This window comes from Sebastes fasciatus, chromosome 13, assembly GCF_043250625.1.
Source record: "Sebastes fasciatus isolate fSebFas1 chromosome 13, fSebFas1.pri, whole genome shotgun sequence".
Lineage (NCBI taxonomy): Eukaryota > Metazoa > Chordata > Actinopteri > Perciformes > Sebastidae > Sebastes > Sebastes fasciatus.
In genome coordinates, this window is record NC_133807.1 from 7,324,880 (window position 1) to 7,346,877 (window position 21,998).

The 21,998-nt window shown below is 42.7% G+C and overlaps 1 long non-coding RNA gene across 3 annotated transcripts in view; it reads right to left on the reverse strand.

Annotated features, from left to right (window-relative positions):
* Positions 1–10,109: 10,109 nt before the first annotated feature.
* The window catches only part of LOC141780119 (uncharacterized), a 167,956-nt gene continuing 156,067 nt past the window's right edge, over positions 10,110–21,998 (reverse strand). For all 3 annotated transcript variants that reach the window (XR_012596554.1, XR_012596553.1, XR_012596555.1), the window contains 2 exons: positions 12,711–12,883; positions 10,110–12,488 (listed from right to left, as the gene is read on the reverse strand). This is a non-coding gene — a long non-coding RNA (uncharacterized LOC141780119). The remainder of the gene's footprint in view (positions 12,489–12,710; positions 12,884–21,998) is intronic.

The window sequence follows — 21,998 nt, forward strand, 5'->3', positions numbered from 1 at the left end:
TAGCCAGTGGGGCACGCTCACATGCACGAACATGCACTAAAAGCACGCGTAGCCGGCCTGGATATGTCAACAAAGCATGGAGAAGCTCTGATTATAACACACACAGAGGGAGAGAGACTTCATTCTCTGCTCAGGTAGACATTACTCCTCTATATCTTTACATAGACATATCATATAGAGCACCTTTAATGTTTGTGGATATGTTTTTTCTTTATGTAGGCTAATCTCTGGGCAGCAAAGAAAGGTGGGCTTACCCCTACCCGCATTTTCGCTTGGGTGTTCACGTCGGACCCTATTGTTATGTTAGATTTCATTTTGTGAGTACTCTTATGTATACTGGGGCGGCTGTAGCTCAGTAGAGTGGTCGTCCTTCAACCACAAGGTTGGCGGTTCAATCTCCAGTTCCTACTGTGTAGATGTTGAAGTGTCCTTGAGCGAAACACTGCTTTACAGCAGCTCACTGCTTAGGATGGCTTAAATGCAGAGGTCAAATTTCATGTATAAACCTGTATGTGACGAATCTAATGAAGTTTAAGAGTATGGAAATTACTTAAAGGTCCAGTAATCTGGCAGTATCTACTGTATAGCGGTTAGATGAGGAGATTGCAACCAACTGAAGCCTCTCGTGTGTGCAAAGTGTGTTGGAGAGCAACGGTGGCCGACGCAAATGTCCCTGTCTAGAGCCAGTTGGAGCAGAGCCTGTGCATAGTATGTGTGTGTACGTCGGAAGCAAGAGGAACAGAGCAGCGGTGACGACAGCGAGTAACGTCATCAACTCCAGCCTAAGAGGGAGAACACATGAACTGCAGCACTTGTCTGCCTGAGGAGACTGATTACAGTGCTAAGTGGAGGTGAATGTCTCTCAGCCCCAACATGGAAATGAGACCCAGCAGGGGAGCCAGAGGGATCGGACAGATGAGGAATAAAGGACGCTGGAATAAGATGGAGAAGAGGTACAACATGGCTGAACAAGGGCATTTCTTTTTCTCCTGAGAATATAATTACAGACCAGACTACTGACGCCACAAACTAGTAAATAATCAAGATGTTATGTTAAACGTTATGTAATCTATTGGTTTTGAAACTTTATTCCAGCCATTCAAATGTGACTACAATGAGACATTCCTTCTATTCATCTCGTCTCTGCAGGAACATTCACAGTGAAATAAACAGACAACCAAGTATGCGCAAAGTGACCTTGGAGCTGCTTCATGGCGGATCCAAGCACAGAAAGTATTCAGTGAATGACGGGGATTTTTGTTTAAGAATGATTAGAGAACATTTTGACCGAAATATAATGAAACTGTAACCATGGCAACGGCTCTGGTGATAATGAGGAAGCTGTCAGAAGGCCTGTCTACCTTTGTCTGTGAACAACAGCAGGATGAAAAGATGGGAATGAATTCCTTTGATTTCACCGGTCTAATGGGACCAACCGCTGGAGGAAGGATGAACCTTTGTTATGTTACATGGAGTCAAAAGGAAAGATGACGAAGGGGGGAGGGGTTGGACATGCTGTGTCCCCTCATGTTGACTTTATCCACAGAGACACCGTTTGTTTTCAGTCAAAGTTTCACCTTTCGGTTTGAGCGTTCACAGCCAGTCAGCCTGGTCCCCTCCAGTAGCATTCAGTTACTTTGAGCATGAGAAAAACTGTTCAAATCTACTTTCTACGTAGCCCTCTGTATCCGTCCCATAGTGGAAAAGCATTCACCCCTGGTGGCTGGACACTGTAAACAGTAGTCTTCTATACATATCTTCTGATCACCAGTTGCAGCATTGAGTGCAGCTGAGACTCAGTGTCAGTGAGTAAGGAAAAAACCCTGCACCATAGTTGACTTGATGATTTGCATCGACTTAAACAGAAGAAACGGAGTAAATCCTGTTTTTTGTTACATTGTTCTCCTCCCACCTTTTAACTATGGACGGTTTATTAAATGTGTTAAATACAGGATTGGGAGCGTTTTTATGGCCTCTCAACATGGCGATGGCGAGCTGGTGGCTCGCGGCTAATGGTGCTACTAGCGCTAACAGTGCAAACAAAGGTGAAAGTGCTGACAGAGATAATAGTGTTAATCTGGGGTGGGGGGGAACGGAAGGGTGGGTGCTACGTTCCAGCCACGACGCCGTTGGTCGGGACGGCGTTATCAGCTGTAACCACCGTATGAGAGGAGTGCAGAGCAATGGCTGTGAGCTAGCCAGTGGGGCACGCTCACATGCACTAAGAGCACGCAAGGGCCGGCCCGGTGATTTCAACAAAACAAGGAGAAACTCAGATTACAACACACACAGAGGGAGATTGACTTCATTCTCTGCTCAGGTAGTCTTTACATAGACAATATTTGTTGGCTGCTATATTAATACTCAGGATATCAAATTTAGCACCTTTAAGGTGCAGTCAAGGTGCCACATCACAAATTCTGTGCACATTTGCAAAAAATGTGCAAAGCATCCAAGTATAGAAACTTTTATCGTACTTGTTAGCGTCTCAATCATAGCCGATCACATCGGATCTTTAAAGATGTAACAATTGATGGGTGATCTGAAGCAGCTTCTCCAGAAACAAATGTTCTCTCAAGAGATATGGCAAACATAAATATGCAGCGTGCTACTTTTTTTAAATTGAGATCAACTCTCTGGACATAATTGAAACTCCTGACGTCATCTTTTCCAAGTGTAAGAACAGACAATTTTGAATCACTACTTCTTTACACCTGGCATTAAAAATGTGTCTCGTATCCAGATTGTATCATGATATGATTTAACCTGATTACATTTACACCTGGTATTAATATGTGTCTCCAGTGTCCACATCGAGATCCGATCGCTCTGCACAGCTCAAACAAACGAACGGGTCGAGTGAGCGATTACGTATTTCTGCTCACGCAGTGTGGGTACGTAGACTGAAAACGTAATTTACACGCATTTACACTTTTGTGTTCAATGTGGTCACAACGCATCACTGACCACCTCTGGAAGTGATTTGGCTGATCGGATCACAAACCGTCCTCAATGCATTTAGGGTGCATTTACACCTGTACTTTTATGTGTTCAAGCAATATCTGATTGCAATCCAATCACCCAAAACACATTTAAATGCCAGGTGTAAAGGGGATAATTGATCCACACGAACACATTTGCCGTTATAAATGCACTTATCATAAATGCCCCATTAGTGTATTTTGAAGCAGGTTCACAATGAAAGCATGAAGAGAAATTTGGGCAAATCTAAATCAAAAAGGAATCTCTCCTCACACATACTCCGTGTGAAAACCCATGCTGACCTCCCCTTGGGGGCTCCGGGGAAAAGCCTTCACTCGGGGTCTTTTTAACTGCAGCAGAGTACAGAGACCTTCGCACGCGGCTCCACAAAGCGGCCGGGTGTCACAGGAGACTGTGTGTGCGAGGGAGGCAGAACAAGGCAGGGACATGCTGCGTCGGCTTCCAATTAACTTGAAAACATCTCATTGTTTTAAATCACTGACACTCTCCCACCATGCCATCCTATAAAGCACCCCCCATACACATCGTGGTTTCATCTCACCCTTTTCATATCAGATATGTGTGTGTGTGTGTGTGTGTGTGTGTGTCACACAGGCATACTCTCTCTCTACCCTTATTGCCAATGTGAAGGTGTTAGCTGCAGGTGATTTTGGAAATTGCTAATAAATCAAAGTATATTGATGTGTGAGGTTTACATGAGGCTTTTCTGGTCCTTACTGATCACTGTTGATGAATCATTGACGAGTAGTTCTTGAATAACTCTGATTCGAGGATTGTATAGTAGATAATGATGAGGTACTGGAGAACAGACTGGGAGACATCAATGAATCATCAGGTAATGATTAGTTTATAAGTATGTGTGAATCGGAATAGCGACCACTTTCTTCATGGGTAGTTAACTCTGAACCAGTCCCCGAGCGACACAAACCGGTAACAACTCATTACCTACTCATTACATAATTAATTAGTTTCTCTTTTTGTGCATCCCCAAGTAAGTGACACATCACACTGAGTAGTTTCTCATTACGTCTTATTTATTACACTGCTGCAGATTTTTTTAAAGCCTGAAAACAGAGCCATGAGGAGGTGCAGAAGTCTAGTTTTCTTTCAGAACACTTTAATTACAATATGCTGAAAGGTTATTATGGAATATTTTTGCCCAATGATGCCAAAATCATTCTGCCTACTGAAGCTTTAAGTCATCATATTTGTGACGCGAGGAGTCTACATCTCTGCAATTAACACAGGGTCACAAGGTCTAGAGCTTGTGTCTTTAAGTGTTTTGGGAACAAGCAGCAGCTTTCTGCCGGGATCTCAAGTTTTGCACACAGACTTGAGAGGCACCCAAAGTTCAGCGATAACTCCAGGCCAGGCAATGCAAAATGTATAAGTACAATCTAAAGAAGCACCTCTGAAACACCTGACATCCATTAAAGAGATGTTAAAAACAGGAGCGATAAGTCTCTGCTTCTTAGTTTTACCTCTTTCTGATAAAGGCATGTAAATAACACACTGCAGTAGCTGAGGTGAGAGGAAGCCAAAGTGTGTATAAAACCTCTCTGATATTCAGGAGGATGGATCTAATTTTAGCTTTTTAGAGACAGACAAAAAGCATGACTGCTTTTTAGTATGCAAGCAACTACATTCCAGTGTTGCAATGCACCAGTCCTATCATTCATGCTAATCATCACCAGCGACTGTGAGACGGAGAAAGAGGTTTCCAGCGGAGTGCAGGCACATCGGAAGAAACTACTTTCAGCTCAAACCAAACTCATCCTGGTCCACGCTGGGCCAGCCCGGCTCGGCAACAGTAAACAAACTCTGCCCGTTGGGCTGCTCGAGCAGCTGGAAGTGTATGTGTGTGTATGTGTGTGTGTGTGTGTGAGCAGCAGGTTGAAAGCTCCCGGTGATGCGTTGGGGATCAGGAGTGCACCTGCTTTAAACTCCTCTGTTTAACATGAAGGATTGCTCCTGAAAATATTCACTTTAGCCACATTCACTGCTTCTAATTAATCCAGTGTGAGTGCTGCTCAACATGCATGCACATACACCGCGCACCCCCATGCATGCACACGTGCACATATACAAAAGGAATAATCAGTGAGGCGTTACCGGCAGTCGCCATCAAAGCGAGGAAGAGGAAGCATGCGGGGGCAAATGCGTAGCTGTTTTCCATCACATTAGGTTTCTTAATGCTTGATGGGAAACAATCAGTATGCAGAGCTGAGAAACACAACTTACCTTTATTTACCTGGCCTCCACCTGACCTGACAGGAACAATAAACAGCTGCATGTAGGTGTGTGTGTGTGTGTGTGTGTGTGTGTGTGTGATCAGAGAGCACATCTGCCACAGACAACTGCTTTGATGACTGAAGATTGAAAATGGCCTCCTCCTGACTGCTGCATGAACATAATAACCCGAATAAAAACTGCCACCACACTCAATATTTCAAATGGCCGTTTCACATGCAGCCTTATTATTTGTGATATTGCGGCGCTTCATGGAGTAAAAAAAAAAGTGGATGAAAAACAGAAAAAGAGATTGAGCTGAAAGAGTGAAGGCAGATTCATCCAGCTGAGAGGAGACAAGCTGACACGGGTATTTCTAGGATGTTAAACCTCTGGCTGTGTAAATGGCAATTACTGTATGAGCTACTGTACGAGGTGTGTATGAGGCTCAACCCCCCCCCCCCACCCAGGCTGCGGCAGAGGGGCCGAGGACAAAGCAAGGCTTCGGCGTTCACCCACAGGTCTGCATGCTGTGACATTAGCACCGCTTTACACTAGGCGTAATGAAAAGAGCACGACAGTCGTACCCACATGGCTGACGTATAGCAGCGCATGGTGATTAGAGCCGAGAACAAAAAACATATAATCCCTCAGGTTTCAATCATGGGATTTAATTATAGCAACAGCTTAGCACACTGTTTTCATGTCTGCAGTAGTGTGTGGTATCAAGCCAAATACATGTATATAGAATGACTCAGGGGAGAATATATGCTAAGTAATGCAGAGGCAGGAACAATAGGCCAGTGTTTGCTGTGTGCTTTGCAGCGATGCACAGGGGGGAGGCAGAGTTAGGTCATGATCATGTGTACATTTCTGGGTCCTGTCCTTTGATGTGTGACCTCTGCTTTAGGTTACAGCTGTCTTTGCATTCCATATCTTCTTGCTTCTATTAAGTAGGTATTCGTTCTGGATTTCAGTGTGTTTTAATCACATTTAGCAGCATATAGCAGAATGTATTAACAGAATAATCCATGATATGCAGCCAATCCCACCCTGGTGGTCATATGATGAAGTGGAAACAACGTTGAAGAGGGCAGAAATCAGAATGAGAGTTAACAGGTGTAATGTAATTTAATGAGGACTCTGTTTATGGTGCTTTCAGCTATTGAGGTATGAAGCCTCATGAAATACATGTAAAAAAAATAGGCCAGATTAAGTTGTACTGAGTCAGCATTTAGGGAACACACATTATTTGCATGTTTGGCTTTCATTAATTTATTGCTGCATTAAAGGGGACATATTATGCTCATTTCCAGGTTTATCCTTGAATTTGGGGTTTTCTACTAGAACATGTTTACATGCTTGTTTGCATGTTTACATGGGTGCAAAACTCTGAGGAGCGGTTTGTCACTAATGAGAATAGCGCTGGTCCGCCTTAAGCGAGTCTGAGCTGACGTTGTGGCTAACTTCGGGGCCCCTTCGGTAATCTCTATAAACAGATTCTGCATTCACATGTAGAATATGAGGGCAACGGGACAAGATTTTTGGTACCGGAAGCGTTCCGGTTTTCGAGTAGTATTGACCAATCACGTTCGAATAGGCTTTGGTTGAATGCAGGTAAACAGTCCGTGTGGAGAGCAAAACGCATTGGCCGAAAAGTATTCTTGGAACCCACCGGCTATCGTCTGATGATGATTTTGCTTTTTATTGGTTTAAAATTAGCTTGTAAAACTGGCTACTTGTGAAACAATCCAGTCGTACACGTCGTCTCTCAACTCCAACTCCAGTCTCACATCTCAAGTTGCTAATCGGACTGTAAACAATGAACAGCGCACGGAAAAGGAAGTCTTGGCCTGGATATCTGCTGGCTACACCGGAACCCCAAAAATATAGGCCGTTGCCCCCAGAGGCTTATCCGTCGTTAGACCGGAAGCCGATGGGTTCTGAGGAGTTGTAGCACTTATTCACTGACAGCTCAAAATTGTATAACAAATTTTATTTTATATAACATCTTAAAAATAAATAATTCCCCGATGCTTAGGCCCGGCGGGCTGCCAACACACTGGCAGAAACTCTGGCATAGTACACAAGATCCCATCGGTGAAGGGAGAGGAACAGAGCCTGAGCAGGTGGAGGTGGAGATGGTGTTCAATGATGTCAATAAAGCAATACAAAGAAAAGTTAAGTTGCAGTCTGCAGTGGTTTTACAGTTCATCGATGGTCAAGTTCAAATTCAAGTTTGATCAACACAAACTACATCTGTACTCTATTCATTTGTGTTACAGTAATCAGTTTTTGTGTTTATTAATAAAGGCCAAATCGCTTCATTTTTCTTTATAATAATCAGGTGTTAGTTATATGCAAGCCTATATTTAATGCATGTTTCTTTTCCCTCTACAGTCTTCCTTGTGGCTCTTGTAAATCCCATCTGTGCTGTGTTTATGAAATAGTAAATCCAGCAGAATACATAATCAACCTCTCTCCCATTTGCATGATCCTCCCTTAAAGGGAAACTTAGGTATTTTTCAACCTGGATCCTATTTTTCCATGTTTTTGTGTCTAATGGGGACAACAATTTCTGAAATTCGTCCAGTATTGAGCGATAACGCTGCAGCCGGCAGCTGCTAATCGGGCTGTCTGTTCCCTCAGAGAAGCCTCGTTCTGAAATCTCGCCTCGCATCCACATTGTCGAAATCATCTACATAATCAGCCGTGACATTGAAAATCTTTTAGATAACACTAAGCTATGCTTTCTGTACTCCCAACACAACAAACTCTGACAACACCGGGACTCCTCTCTCCAACTCGCACTCACGTTTCCATCGTTGTTTTCCTGCAACAAGTCACATGACACAATGACAAACAGCGAAAGGTCAAGAAAAAATGTTTTATTTCTCTGTAGGGTCCTTTCCATAATGTTGTCAGACACTTATACTAGCAATGTGAGCCTGTCAGTGGCAAAAACAAGCCCTTTTAGTGGACGTACATTGATGATGCGAAATTTCCCGAGCGTTTACATTATCCCTCAATATTGGAGCACTTTAAAAAATATGTTGTCCTCATTAGTCACTTAGACACAAAAATATGGAAAATACCAAAGTTACCCTTTAAATGCATGTGAAATGAGGACAGAGGCAAACACTCAGCCTTAGTAAATCTGGCCCCCAATGTTTTAATTCATGGATAGAAAAAGTTGATCAGAGTTCACATACAGTACACAGGACTAAATTATGTTGCACAAGAGTGGGTGTTAATGAACTGACTGACACCTGCTAAATCTTTGCCTCCCCCTTCCTAATAGCGCTCTTTGTCTCCACGGTTCTCACTGAGAGGACAAAGCACTGCATCTGATAATAAAGTGGGTCCTGTGCTGAATTATTAATAATAAGTGCTTTTCTTCCAAAGAACAGGGATCAGCGCCCAGCAAGGGGTCCCTCTGAGCTACCAGGGCCCTGAAAAATCAAAACTGCACTACTTTGTTCAGCTGTAACTGTGAGATCCCAGACTGGCTTTGTGATGCACCATTACAGTCAGTCCAAGGGAACTGGGTCCATTATAATAGTGCTTAAAAAGGTTCTTCTGTATATCACAACGCTGTAAAGTCAACCGTTAAAAAACGCTTTGGGACAAAAATGCGTTTTCATCCCTGCTGCTGCACTACTGACTCAAGTGATTCATTTGAGTAGGAACAGGTTTTGAATTTGAGTCACTTCAACCCTATCGCCAGACAAGAACGTCAGTATTGGAAAAATGAAGCAAAACCCCAGATTATGTTCATTTCTGACACACTTTGTCGACATTTCTAATGTAGTTTCTACAATACGTACGCATGGTATAAGTCAGGGAAATCTTGTGGTTATGGCAAATAAACTATGCTTAAAGTATAATTATGGTTAGGCAACTAAAACACTTTCTAAAGTTAGAGAATTCTTTTTAATTTAAACGCAGAAGCAGGTCTGTGACAGGATGCAAACACTGGTCTTCTGCATGAAAGTCAGACATGCTACACATCTGTCCACCACCCTACTCCACATCCCAGTATAACCCAGTCAGAAGTGCTTGTCGGATGGTAGAATAGTTGAATGTGTCCTCATACAACGGTTCGTATATCTTATGAAAAGCTATTCCTCATTTTTCGTGAATTTTCCTACGAATGACCAGCAATGTGAGCTAATTTCCGCTTGTTACATGCTTACAGTCTTTTCAAAATAATGAAAAGACTGTATGCATGTAAGTTCCTTTCAGGAAACAACTTGGTTAGGTTTAAAGGCAACAAAACTTCTTTGTTAAGTTCAGGAAAAGATCGTGGTTTGGGTTAAAATAACTCTGGAAATGGCGTAAATTAAGTATGGAAGTTACGTGACAAATAAATCAACGTTGACTTCTGGTTTCACACGGGGTACGAACGCTGGTCTCCTGGGCGAAGTTTTGGTGTTTATTGACCCACCCATCCACACTGACCTCATCCCTACGTGGCGTTTGCCACTCTTTACTCTTCGTGGTTCACAATTTCGTGAAGCCCCAAATTGATTTCAACGGATATATTCGAATTACAGTGCATTACTTTTTGTAGGTATAGCTACGAACGGTGTATATATACGGAGTACAGCCTGAATTGCTTCGTATATGCCCGCCCCCTACACCTTTCTGACGTCTGAATTGGTGATTCTGTGTCCGACCACTTCTGTAACTTTCTGAAACCGAGGATCCCACATTCACTCTCACTTCATGATGTGATTGACCAGCGGTGCGGAAGTGAGAAAGAAGCCAAGGTTTGAGCTTCTTTCTCTTGCTCTCTTTTCATTCTTTACACAAGTGTTCTTGCAGCTCATCTCTCTCTATGATAGACGGCTGTTCACCCTGACGTCAAGTGTGGCCGTGCAGTGCAGCTATAAATACTTTTACATTCCAACAAGGTTGGACAACACGTTGTACAGACTAGTTCTTTTCAAGCATAATCCTGCCATTCATTTCCAACTCGCAACATAAAGGACATATTACTTCTTGTATTGATACTTAACGGTGCAACGTATCCTCAAACAACGGTTCGTATGATATCTTACGGAACGTTATTCCTAATTTTTCATGCGTTTTCCTACCAATGTCCAGCAACACGTGACACACGTGTCAATTTCCGCTCAAGTATTTTGAAAATAAACTTTTGTCTTCACAGGAAACAAGTTAGGTTTAGGCAACAAAAATACTTAGGTTTGGGAAAAGATCATGGTTTGCGTTAAAATAACACCGGAAGTGGCGTAACTTAAGAATGGAAGTTACGTGGCAAATAATTCAACGTTGACTTCTGGTTTCACGTTTCAGTCTGGTGTTTTTTGACCCACCCATCCACCCCAAACTCCTCCCTTCGCTCCGTTTGTCGCATTTTATACTTCCTGGTTCACAATGATGTGGATTACATACAAATTGATTTTGTGGGATATATACGAATTGCCATGCATTACTTTTCATAGGTATAGCTACGAACGGTGTACGAGAACAGCCTGCAATGGTAGCATTGGACCTAAATCATGAGGTGTGGAATCTACCAATATGGATGTAATTTCTGGGGACACTAAGCTGGTCAGTTTGTGAAGGTGAAGGTTTGGAAAGGTGACCGTTGCAACGGCTATTTGTTCCTAAATGTGTCTGCATTGTGATTACTGTATTCTTACAGCCTTGTACTGGTCACTTTTGACAAACATGAGAAAACCCCCGTTTGAGTTCAAGTTTGCCGGAGTTCTAAACCAGAGCAGTTTATATCATGAGCTCAACAACATCAAAAAGTTCACATCAGTCGCACCACAATCCCCAGTTGAAAAAGAAGAAAGTGCAACAACTTGAAAGCAGCGTCTTCCTTTAACTCCAGTTCCGGCTTTGCTACACTCGGTCTCTTGATGATTTATCTCATATCTAGGTATCAAGTGTAATATACTGTATAATGTACAACCAAGCAGGTATTCATATAATCTTTGGTACCTTTCTAAGGATATTGAGTTTATTGTGTTTCAACAAATGGTGCATCTGTTTCTTTATTCTAACCTACTGGGAGTTGTGGGAGTGTTGAGAAGTCATAAAAATGTAATAACTCTAATATTATCATCATCTCCTTGGAAAGCCTTCCAAACTCTGAAGTCCTTTGGTAGCTGCGCTGACATTAGCTCTTTCTTTCCTCTGTGCTCCTAACAGACTCCAGATATATGTGCTGGTGTGAGCTGTCAGTGATAATTCCCCTTCACTTTGAAGAGGTGGATTTACTTAAGTATGTGATAGAAATCTGTAAACAGCCTCCTGTTTTTTCCCCTCTCTGATCCAAAACTTAAAATGCATGTAGCGAAGCCAGTCAATGTGAAACAAGGATGGAGGTGGACTTTTTTATTCCACCCCACCTCACCTGGAGTGCCACGACTCCAGCCAGGAACAGAAATGAGAAGCCTGTTTCTCATACGACACCAGGCGAGTCCCCGCTGGCTCAAGCTAAGGTGTGATTTCAAAAAGGCAGCAGAGTGTTCTGGCACGTCCTCGAGACGGCTTTTGAAAGGCGCGGACCCTCCCTTTGTCAGTCCGGTGCAGGCAGGCATGGAGCAGCCTGAAGAAGAGTGGCAACAATCTGCCTCGCACCTTCCTCAGGGACACCCTGACAGGACTCCCATCAAACGAGACGCAGAGAGTTTCCAAACTTTGTTGTTCGTGTCTTTGTTCTCTACTTTTTTTCCCCTCAGTTTTAAGTCAACTGTCCTGTAAAAAACAACACTTCTAGGGAAGAAGGAGAGCTTTCCCTCTTCCCTTTGTTAGATCAAAACAGTCAGTCCCTGGTGATGGAAATAAACAGCGTAAACATCTTTTTCCATGCAGGAATTAAAACTGCATAAAGTGCAAAGCACATAAGGACAAATCAGCAGATCAACTCGGCTAAAATCCCACAGGTCCCGCTTTGAACCTGCCACTGAGCCTGCAGGAACAACCAGCACAGAGAGCGAGTGGCGGATTAGAGATTCGCCTCAACACAGGTGACATCCACCTGTTGGCATAATCACACCAGGTTGCTCTAGCACCCCATATAGTGAACTGTTTAAGCTGCCGTTGCGGCCACAGATCTTCAGGTGAACTAGTCGTTTTCTTGCCATTGCCAGCTTGAAAGCGGCAGAATCATCCCCATCGGTACGATACATTATGGAATTTTTGTGCAGAGTCTCTTGAGGGCAAACCCTGGGGAAAGATCCGGTCCTCTCCTCCCTCCGCTCATCTCACTCTCTCTGGCACTGAAGTCATATGGGAGGTTAGAAGCAGGAGGAATATGTTTAGTAAAACGGCAGGCACTTGAAATATGAAATCCACAAACTGATGAGGGTAATTTGGACATCGGATACTGTATACACTGACACTCCACGATCATTTGGTCAAGACGCAGCAGGAAAACACACCATCATCACAGGAGAAAATTCTCTTAAATCTTCCTGAATCTGGAAGTCTGTGATGCTTACCACGTCCCACTCAGTATGGTGCAGGAACACTGGCATGGTTTTGGAAGTCCATGCAGCTCTGTGTCTAAGGATAGGTGTGTGTGTATGTGCATGTGTACACACTATGCTGCCAGCTCAGGAAACAGTCAGGGCTTGTCTAAGGTTACATAAGGCCTGCAGGGGTTTGGTGTGAACTGAGGACAGGTGAGAGAGACAAAGAAAGAGGAAACAAAAAAGTGAAACTAAGAAACTCCAGGAGCTCATAGCTGTCACTCAAAGGAGGAGCAAATTACATAACATCTAAGCTGATGGTTTGATTGGGAATTTTAGTAGAATAACGGTAAATCAGGTTTTGGTAAATATGAAGCTACAGCTAGCAGCTGGTTAGCTTAGCTTAGCACAAAGATTGGAAACGGGGGGGGGGGGGGGGGGGACAGCTAGCTTGACTCTGTCGAAAGCGAACAAAATCGGCCAGGCTAGCTGTCTCCCCGTTTACAGTGTCATGTCTAGAAGGTAACCCGCAAATTGTGAAAACTTGCAAAAACTCTCACGAGACTCGCTGCCTGCCGACCTATCCTAACCTCAACCATTCAAGGTCAATGCCTAACCTTAACCACTCAAGGTCAATTCCTAACCTTAGCTATTGGAGGTCAATGCCTAACTTTAACCATTCGGGGTCAATGCCTAACCATAACCACTCAAGGTCAATTCTTAACCTTAGCTATTCGAGGTCAATGCCTAACCTTAACCATTGGAGGTCAATGCCTAACCTTAACCATTCAAGGTCAATGCCTAACCTTAACCATTGGAGGTCAATGCCTAACCTTAACCATTCAAGGTCAATGCCTAACCTTAACCATTCAAGGTCAATGCCTAACTTTAACTATTTGAGGTCAATGCCTAACCTTAACCATTCAAGGTCAATGCCTAACCTTAACCATTCAAGGTCAATGCCTAACTTTAACTATTTGAGGTCAATGCCTAACCTTAACCATTCAAGGTCAATGCCTAACCTTAACTATTTGAGGTCAATGCCTAACCTTAACCGTTCAAGGTCAATGCCTGACCTTAACTATTTGAGTTCAATGCCTTAACTTAACAATTCGAGGTCAATGCCTACCTATAAATAGGCAGATGGGCCCTGACGTACAGTATATGGCTGATGTAAGTGGTAAAGTATAGATGGAGATTGATGAATATTCTGTTGCATTATTGACAGATTACACACACACACACAGTATAATCTCACACTGTTCACACATAAAGTCAGAAGCTGTGTGGTGACACTCTAGCCAGAAACATGATGAGTCATCCTAAGTAGCTGTTGTAAACCCAAATTACCAAGATCAATGATAAAGGTTTATGCATTATCTTAAAGTGATGTAACCGGTGATAAAACAAAATGAAGAATTTAGGAAATTATCAATGGATCATCAACAATGACTCACTTTTTTTCCATCAACATTACGTAACTCTGCTCTGATCTGGCTGACACGGACAGCAGCTCTTTTTTTCTTGCTCAAAGGCTGCTGGTCTGCTCGTGTTGGAGAATATCTAGACTCACTCAGGGGAGGGTCTCACTCCACTGCTGTTGCTCCATGTCATCCAACACTGCAGGCATGGGCAAGCAAGCCTGTGCTTTGAGTTTAAGGTGTCTGTAACTGTGGATGTAGGCAGCTTTGAGATTCCTCAAGGAATGTATTAGTTACATAACAACGAAGGTTGTGTTGCCTGCAGAGTCCGATCCATGAAGGATCAATAACACAGGAACCCCTTCCAGTTTCTCTTTCCTGTACTTAAGGCCACAAGATGCAAATACCAGGCTCTCATTCCAGGTTTCTTTTTAAACAACCAATCAAAGCTACACAAACAATCGACACAGCATAGAAAAACAACAATGCAAACTCATAAAAGTACCGTACGTAAGCCTGTGGGAGTAAGGTCAGGGTTTTCGATCATGAACATGTCCTTGGGATAGGAGATGAGTCTGACTTATCATGACTCTCCACATCCAATAATGCCGCGCCAGCAGAAACCTCCGCTCTCTTCTTCTTCTACCACAACAAAATGCAGGGAAACCTCCGACGGCTCAATAAGCCCAATCAGGGATTCTCAGTTTATATCTTTAGGGCTGAATCCGATTAGAGGAGCAAAATAAAAGTTCCATACAAGAACTATTCATCTCTTATTCAACATGAATATATTACAGTTAAATTGTGGTTAAAGGAAACTATATTGTATTTAAGATGAAAAACAATGTGTATACGGTACATAATGCAGTTTTTAAGATGCTTTTATCACTAATTTCACTGCATAATGTATGTAGAATATTATCTTAAACCCCTAATCATTACACCATATTGGCACAACATTAGCTGTGCTCCGCCAACCTTTCAATTTCCCTTGTTTACAACAGACCCATGGGAGACTTGTGGTTGGACAGTGGAGGAAAAGCCGCTGTTTTTGTGCTCAGAATTGAACCGTTTTCAACTTTGGGTGCTACGGGCATTTCTCCAGAAATTGCAAGGCATGCTGGGTGGATAAAAGTGAGGCGCCTGGAGCTCAGAGCAGCATACCAAATGGTTCGAAAGATGCAAAACAATTACAAAAAGGTGCTTCAAACTGCTAAAAATGCACCCTGTGTAATAACAGCCACCCCATTTTCGTGGGAGTCAGGAGTAACATCGCTGGTGAATGGGCCAGCCAGAGGCCAAACAAGATACCACTGGAAGGGATTTTAAAGTGCAAGGTTCAGTATAAATACTCTAACCTCTTTTAGTTTGTGAAAGAAGGCAGGTGTTATAAGAAAAAAAAGAATATTAATGTGCTTTTACATAGTCAGCGTCAACAAATATTTTCATCTTACAAATTGCCTTTGAAATGATCAGATTGTGGTTTCCCGTATTAATATATCTAAATATTACTCAGACTTCCATTGGTAAAATGCGGGCCAGGCTCGCCCACCATTTCCAAATAAATTGATTCAAAATGGGATTTTTTGTTGTACTTTTAATGTAAATATGTGCATAAAAAATATGAAAATAGACTAACAGAGCTTTATTAAAAAAAAGTGCCAGGGGAGGATACCCTGGACCCCTTAACAGAGGTCTGGGCTAAGCCCTGAATGCCTGCAATGTGTTTATTAACGGGCCCCTGGCCTGTCATTTTGCAAATATGGCTCCCGGACAAAGCAAGTTAAGTATCCCTGGTATACAGCCATGCTAGATGCTCTGTACTTAGGCTGCACTTAGACACAGCTGTGATGTGAGCTAAGTAAATGCTAACATCAGCATTCTAACATGCTCATAATGACTATGCTAACATGCTGATGTTTAGCAGGTATACTGTTTACCATGTTACCACCATCTTCATTTAGTGTGCTAGCATTCTAACATTTGCCAATTAACACGAAACACAAAGTACAGCTGAGAGTGATGGTAATGTTGGACAAAATCGAAATTTTGATCTGATGACGACGCTAGATGAAAGTCAGAGGATCATCAATGTCATGACGGTTCATCATGAGGGGAACTTGAATCTATTCCAGATTTCATAGCAATCCATCCAATGGTTCTGGAGACATTCAAGACCACAAAGAGGAAAAGTCAAGGGATCATCGAGGTTAGTAGGATTCATTCCTCTGTGGTCCATGAAGAACATTTCTGTCATGGCAATCCATCCATTAGTTGTTGAGATATTTCAGTCTGGACCAAAGTGGTGGGCCTACTGACAGACACTAGCATTGTAGTGGAGCTTATAGGGATATGCTAAGTCTGGGCAGTAGTTCTGTGTTTGTCACTAGGTTCACCTCAGTGGGTCGGTCAGAAAATCACTTAAGGCCAAATCTCCAGAGTATAAAATAAAGAGCTGATAGATGGTTAGTTTGTGGTTTGCTTTTTCCCTTTGAAGTTTCACATGTACAGGTATTCCATTACAGTCATGCAATAACAGGTAAGAGTCAAGCACCCTATGGGCAATGGTATAACACTAACTTGTAACTTTGGGGCCTTTCCTACAACCGTGCTAAGAGACGTGTCACTATGACTAAAATTGTAGAAAATAATGTCAAACATGTAACAGCATGTACTCTACTGTAGGTTGCGATGACTTTTTAATACAGAACTAACAGCAGCAGCAGGGCTGCTTTGTCTTGCAGCTGAAGCAGAGTCTGATACTACAACTATGGATGTGAATTCTTGAGAAACTGCCCGGTAGCTTGAAAGAGTCATTAATGGTAATTGTGAGCACAGGGCTGCGGGGAGTCATACTAGAAACACATCCTGTGATGTTAAGGCCACAGGCTTGAGTTATTGTGTGACGATGTGGTTAACTGGCTCAGTGACTGAAGGGAAAAAGCCTTCAGGCAATCCCGAGCAAGGGCAACCTCTTCAGCAATCGAATACAGACCGCAGTAATATCCCCCCCGCATGCATAATGCAATAGCTCAATTTAATAACAAGAGAAATGGAATGACAAGTAAAGACCCAGCTTCATAACGGTAACGGACCATGTTAGAAAAGCAAGGGAGGATGTAACTGGGAATACTGTTGTTGACTCTGACCCCAGATGCCAAAAACCTGACATTCACCTGATCAAAGTCTGTGTCGAAAAAACTATTTTAAGTCTGCACAGCAAAACCTCACAACTAATTAATTTCTGCTTTTTAAACTTTCTTGGTTGCAACATTATCATATTTTTCAGCTTGATTTTTTTTTTTTCCGCAGTTTTGTAGAATTCAATCTCACCCCGTTTCAACACCAGTGAAGTGTGAAATAAACATACTAAATATTCAAAAATATACACTTGGGTACCACAAACAGCATTCTAGTCAAGCCCTCTCAGCATTGAGGCTTTGGACTCAATACTCCTACCCAATACTGGGAAAAAAACTATTCACTTTCTCGCTAAGAGTCAGATGAGAAGATCGATACCACTCTTCTGTCTATACGAGTGGCATCAATCTTCTCATCTAACTCTCAACAAGAAAGTGAGTAAGTGTATTACCCAAAATGCCAAACAATTTCTTTTAAAATTTCCACTATTAAGCATACTTTATATTTATGTGCGGTGACATATTCTGCAGCTGAATAAGGTTGCAAAGGGAACACGAGTAGATGAAACTGTGGATAGGTAATGGCTGCCTGTTAGTACCATTAGAAGTGAAATCATGGTTAAATGGTGTGAAGCAGAGGGAACTCTCTCTTTAATAGGATGTTACTGTAGGTATTAAATTCTGACAGATGGTAAGAGAAGTCTGAATGTGAGAAAATACTTGGCCGGCACAACTGAGAAGACCAGAGAGAAACAGAACTAAATGCAATTGACCTCAAAGTTGTCTTGCACAAATTACTCCCTAAATCATCTCATTTGCTGACTGAGGCGATTACTGGATCCAATTTACACGCTGGAAAAAACAGGAAAGATGAGACTTTCAGCAGCCAGAATGCCATTACGTCGTATCCTCTGGACATTATATTTGCATCCACCATAACGTTACATGTAGGGCCGAGGGAAAAGCAGAGCTTGCGTGACATCATGTCCTTGCATGAAAAATACAGGAAAGTTACATTTAATATGAATCTTGCAATACAATATATGATACTACATACTAATATAATGCATGTGATATATTGAATGGCAGTTATGTTTAAAGTAATAGAGCACAGCATCAGCACATTTACATATCATAGGGGGTTCAATAATAAACTTTCATCAGCATTGGTTCACATACCCATAGAACTTTTGTCAGATCTGAAATGAATCATTATTTTTTCAAAAGAAAGACTATCTGGATGAGCTCTGTGTGTTACATTTTAGTGGTCTGTTCTCTGTACTGGGACTAGGATCAACAGTACTGAAGCAAGACGAGGAGTCTTCATCCACACTAACTGCTCTGTGAGGCTGTATGTAGGCACAGTGGTGCTTTAAGCTGAATACTAACATCAGAATGCTAACCAGTGAGCAACTTCGGGTGTTAAAAGTGAAGCCAATGTGGAAGTGCCTTAAACTTGCGTTCTTTCTAACAGCGAGCAGGGGGCGACTCCTCTGGTTGCAAAAAGAAGTCTGATTGTATAGAAGTCTATGAGGAAATGAGCCTACTTCTTACTTGATTTATTACCTCAGTAAACATTGTAAGCATGAGTTTATGGGTTTCAATCGCTAGTTTCAAGTCTTCTTCAATACAGCATGATGTTCATTTAGTAAATTATTGTCCCATTTAGAGTCAAATAGACCATAAAGCAGGGGATGCTTTAGGGCGTGGCTACCTTGTGATTGACAGGTCGTTACCAACCTATCTGGGAGTTGTCCGTGTTTTCGTCTTACAACTTTAATCCTTTCAGTCAATGAAAGTTTATTATAACATTTTGGTCGCCATAAAATGTCTTATTCAGGGTTTGGTTGTGCTTAGCCCCAACCTCTCGTGTCACTTCTGGTTGCAAAAAAACAAGATGGCGACGGCCAAAATGCCGAACTCGAGGCTTCAAAACCGTAGTCCACAAACCAATGGTTGAGGTCCACTTCTTACACACAGTCTATGATGCTAACATGTTAACAATGACAATGTTAACAGGCTGATGTTCAACAGGTAGAATGTTTAGTGTGTTAGCATGCTAACATTGGCCAATTAGCAGAAAGTCCAGCTACGGTGATGGGAGTGTCATTAGTTTTGCAAGAATTTGGTCAGAACCAAAGGTTTTGACAAATTAAAATGTCGACCTGATGATGGGGCTGGAAGACAGGTCGGGGATGAACGTTATTACAGTTGATCACTGGGGAACATGAATGTGTGCACTAATGTCACGGCAATCCATCCAGTAGTTGTTGAGATATTTCAACAAAAAGCGAAATGGCGGAGCTACAGGAAAAGACGGGGGATCACCAAAGTCAGTAGGAAACATACAATGCTGGAAAGGACATTTACTCAAGTACTGTACTGAAGTACAATTTTGAGGTACTTGTACTTTATTGAGTATTTCCATTTAATGCTACTTTATACTTCGACCCCACTACATTTTGGAGGCAAATATTGTACGTTTTACACCACTACATGTATTTGATAACTGTAGTTACTAATTCTACAGATTCTTACTGTAATACAAGATATTACTCAACTAATAAATTCTGATGTATTATTATACTATTAATTTGCTATAAAGCAAATTAAATTAGCTCCACCTTTACCAGCTGCAACATTAACGCCAGGGTGGCTATAAAACAAAATGTGATCATATACAGCCTCAAATATTTGCCAGCTTTGCTCACAATAACGTAGAGCTATACTACTAATATTCACACTCCCTAACAGAAAACCAGCAGCACATTTCTTGCCGCCTAAAGGTTGGAGCGTAAACGGTAATACAGGAGACTCCAAATCAAATATCCAATTTTAATGTCACCATATTGTTAAACTTTACAGGGAGCTCTAATTGCCCATTAACTGCTACACAACTCTCTCTCCTGCATCAGGAGAATAAGAAGTCAAATCCATCTGGTGCTTGACCCCCGAGGCGATTAAACAAACATGACCTCAATCTCTCTCCTGCTAGCTCCTTGACATCTGCTGGCAAGCCACCTGTTTAGCTTGCTGCTAATTTGACGCTCTCAGGGGAGATGATGGATGCGTGTTTGAAAGCCAGCTGACAAGAGACTCTTCAGAGTTTCACCGTGCGTTATTGCTATGCAAAACCCCCTTATGGCCTTTGGCTATATTCACGTTGCATGTGGAGGCATTTGAATACAGTGAGGGAACGAAAGAGTCGGCTGGGGTTTATTCTGGGGAAACACACTGATATAAAGTGCTATATATCATAACATGAGGGAAATAACAACCGTGGCAGCATCCTGGCATCTAACTGAATTCACTAGCCTTCTGATCAGACGTCTTCGTCCTGCAGCAGAGATCCCTTTGATCTTCACACCAACCCAGCTGCTTCTCTTTTCCCTCTCCTCCTCTTAGCCTCGTCTTCCTCAGCCGCCATGGAAGGTCAGGGGTAAGGAGCCCATCCAGTCGCATTTTATATGTCAGAGAGCCTGCGAATTGTCATTATTCATGAACTCACAGCAGTGGGAATCAGGCCTCTGGGCTCCACGTACATGAGGAGGAGGACGGGGAAGATCCCAGAGGAGCTGAGTTCAAAGCCATCAGGTGCCCAGGTTGAGAACACAACGGAGAGATTTCTGAACGGCTGTCCAGGGAAACTGCGGGGAACACGTGTGTATGAGTGTATGTGTACTGTATGTCAGTATTGTTTCTATTTTTTTATTGCCTTCATTAGTGCAGGTGGAGAATGACAGGAAAAGGACACGCAGCAAAGGGCCACGGGTTGGAATCAACCCCGGGCTGTTGCCAAGGACTCAGCCTACGTGGGGCGCACGCTCTGCCGTGTGAGCTGGAGGTCGTCTCCAGTAATGTGTCTTGAGGAGAAAGGTATGTCAGGTGCTGTTCTATGTAACTTGGTGCTTTCAGACGGAAAGCCAATGTCACCGCTGCCTTGGTACGGCGGCCACTCCTGCCATTAGGTTTATGATGATTCAACTTTTTCAACTCGTGGCCGCAGTGATTCGATTGAATCATCTGTCAATCAAACTCTCGCTGAAGCCAGTCGGGAGAAGAGCGGAAACTTCTTTTCCATCGAGAAAAGCCTTCAGTTCCGTTCTTTGCTCTTCTTTCAATGAAGAAATACTCTCCAGTTCTGATAGAACTGATGCTATTGCAGCAGCTACACTAACCTCTTTAGAGCCACCATTGTTGTTTAGAACAAACAGTCGCCACTCTGTGTAGTCTCACACACCTAAGCCGGACACAAACGCATTACTTGAAGCCTGACAAGATGGATTTACGTGTGATATGTGATTTTCTCACGTGTATCCAGCTGCCATGCAAGGTGAGCAGCTCGCCGTGTGCCTATGACAACCACAGGAACTACAGCTTCAAAGTCTGGCTACCCGTTCCGGGAAAATAAACAACGTTTATGATACTTGTTCCCAAAACTTGCTATATTAATCGTGTCATATTGCTAACCATTTTCTCTATCTTGAGCCAAAACCTGCTCTATTTAGCTGCATGATGATTATAGGTGGATAGCAGCAGACTGTGATGTGCAGACTGGTAGGATCACAGGTAGACGGGAGCCGACGTGGCGGAGTTGCGGCAACTGCTCGCTGTCTGAAAGCACCTCAATCTTGTTGTCACCGCGAGGTTACCAGGCAACCAGCGGAGACTCCGGGAAGTCACTGCGTGCGGCAGAGAAAAAGTCCAGCACATAACCACCTGTAAAAAAACAACTTCCTTTCTCATCTAACTCTCGG